This window comes from Hippocampus comes, unplaced genomic scaffold, assembly GCF_001891065.2.
Source record: "Hippocampus comes isolate QL1 unplaced genomic scaffold, H_comes_QL1_v1.1 scaffold280, whole genome shotgun sequence".
In the NCBI taxonomy this organism is placed as follows: domain Eukaryota; kingdom Metazoa; phylum Chordata; class Actinopteri; order Syngnathiformes; family Syngnathidae; genus Hippocampus; species Hippocampus comes.
The window spans coordinates 98803-101497 of NW_017805582.1; the positions used below are offsets into that span (position 1 = coordinate 98803).

The 2695-nt window shown below is 40.3% G+C and overlaps 1 protein-coding gene across 2 annotated transcripts in view; it reads right to left on the reverse strand.

Annotated features, from left to right (window-relative positions):
- The window catches only part of LOC109521845 (nicotinate-nucleotide pyrophosphorylase [carboxylating]), a 6854-nt gene extending 5350 nt beyond the window's left edge, over positions 1-1504 (reverse strand). The window contains exon 1 of one of the 2 annotated variants that reach the window (XM_019879919.1): positions 1348-1504. The gene's annotated coding sequence lies outside the window, so the exon portion shown is untranslated. The remainder of the gene's footprint in view (positions 1-1347) is intronic. The other variant, XM_019879918.1, reaches the window with a different exon arrangement.
- Positions 1505-2695: the final 1191 nt, after the last annotated feature.

Consider the following 2695-nt stretch of genomic DNA (forward strand, 5'->3'; position numbering starts at 1 on the left):
GCAGGTCTCTCCCATCCTTAATTGACTAATCATAAACACGTCTGCCATGGGATCCCTGGCCTGTGTGTGTGTGTGTGTGTGTGTGTGTGTTAGTGCGCTCTGCTCCAGCGCAAAGGCCCACGTGGGACAATTTTTTTTATATATGTTAATTGGTCGCTACTTCGAGGATTTTCGTTTATCGCGGGTGGTTTTGGTCCCCATTACCCGAGATAAATGAGGGATTACTGTAATTACTAAAAACAATAGAGTTCATCAGTTTGAAGGTTGGACATGGTTGGGAAATCATTGTAATCTGTTTTTATTGATTCCTGATTGGAATTGCGTTTTTCTATTCTGTTTGCTGAAAGGCAACGGGTGAGTAGCCTACACAGGTTTATTCTGTCTTCTATCTCATGGAAGACCATTTGACTGTTTTCCCTCTTACTATACATTCCAGGTAAGACATATTTGTAATTGATAAAGCATTGTCAAACAAATTTGGTAAAATTAGGTAATTTCCCCCGCTACGGCCTCATTGATGCTCCTTGCGCACACTTTCCAACCACAAGAGATGATTAACCTCATGCATTCTAGTATTGCACCACAGTTTGAATGTTTAGGTCGGACTCCCTGGACTTGCTGTCCAAGATCCTCAAACTCGACTCTCACTCTTCCCGCACCACAGCCCTGCTTGATGACTTCTCCTTATCTGCCCCAAAATATTTTCAAAAACGTAATCCTCATGATCATATCTCTACAAATGTGCCCCCCCAACCCCAAATAATAATTTTGCTGAATTGGAAATCCTAAATAAAAGTATCACTACAACATTGGTACAACCTGTTAACTGAACATTCAAATTTGGAAAAAATGTTTATTTATAATAAAAGATAATATCACCCATGACATCAACAGGTCCATGTTCATGCATTACTATTGTCAAGAGGAGTGTTCATCCTTAAAAAAAATTTTTTTTCATATCTCTCCAAAACTAATTCCACACCCTATATGCCTGTTCAAATATCAATCAGCACAACTCCATCTACCATGCTTTTTTGCCTTAGTTTATTGGTTACTTCTATAATTGGCCCTTGTTGCATACTGTTCTGTACTCACTTTCCTTTTTTTTTACCACTATTGTGAAAACAAATATATGTCTTCCCTTTGTTGGTTTCAAACTGTTGGCGAGTGTTGCAGAGTCATTTGCTTTGTACCCAGCTGTGTGCATTTGTATAAGATACGATGACACTGCATACAGATATAGTTATGAACCTCATTAAAGTGATCATGTACTCACCTGAATGCTTGCAAGGCTAAAATGTAACTCTCTATGCAACACAAATAAATGCCATTGAGATGCTTACTTACCTTTTTGTGTGATTCAGCTTTTCCTTCCTCTTACTGACTGTTTCTACCACAGAAAACGTGATGTGGAATTTGACCCTCAGTGCACATTGGAATGTTTATGAGCAACAAAAAGCTAGTGTTAGCACTGTAAACATATTGATTGTAATTCTCTACAGGCATGATGATGAATGAACTATTCAGGGCAATGTGCGAGAGCATCGATGTTGCTCATCTATTGCCAGTCAAGAATAATAATGCATTTTTTAAAGGCCCGTTTCTTGGTACTCAACGACACTATAAAATGTGTTTTATTACCTTCAATAAAACAACATTAAAAAGTGGAAATGAAAGAAAGAAAGAAAAATGGCACATTTTAATTTAAATTAACAGCAGAATGGGGAAGGGCAAAAAGACATTATGTTAAGTAGAGTCAGTTTTGAGTCTTTGCTTCTGAGTTGAGGTGGTAGTGAGTTCCAGAGCCTGGGAGGACAGAAGCTGAAAGCAAATGTTAGGGTTGTGCATCTCTCCACAAAAAGATGATTTGATACAATTTTTGATGTGTGGGGTTGTTAGAGGAATCTATGAGCAAAATTGTATCATGTTTAAAGTTTCATTTAATTTGGGCACATCTAAACGTTTGGGTGCGTATCCAGCACCTCCAAATGCCTGTGCACAAAGGCGCCGGCCACCTGGCCGGAGGGCTGTTGAAGTCCACAATTAGCACGTCAATGCAGGTGGGCAATCACAGGGGAGGGGGCGAAACTCGGTCACAAAAGGGGAATGAATAATTTGGGAACAGCGGTTGAACAACAAAAGACGAGTTGAGAACACCCGTCGCGCCCAGGCGACATTTGTCGTCCGCAAAGTCTGCAACATGTTGATACAGTGTAGACCAGACAGAAAGGCGCCAATGTACCGTGGTTCAAAGCTTAAACTCAGGTAACCAATCATTACCGAGGGGCCGGACCGGGGGTGCGGTATGCAAATGTCGGGGGCAGTGTTTTCCTTGTATGTTACAATAAAAGTCGGAATTGGCGGGAAGGGAGCTCGAGAGTGTGATCATCAGAGCAACTACCGTCATTCGCTCTCAGAGATCCCCTCCCACCGATATTGAAGACAATTTTCCTGTGTGCCGAGTCATTTCTTTAACTTTGTCCGAGAAAATCTCTGACAGGGGTGCAAAAACGATTCAAGCACAATTTCATTTGAAAGTGCAAAAAAATCAATTCAGTTCGACTCAGTGGGATTACGATTCATTTCAATATGGTCTTGCTCAATTCGAGGGTATGATGCAATGACGTTTTAAGTGTCATTTTCTATACATTTTTCTGAATTTGTCAGTACAGTAATGTAAATGCACCATTTATTT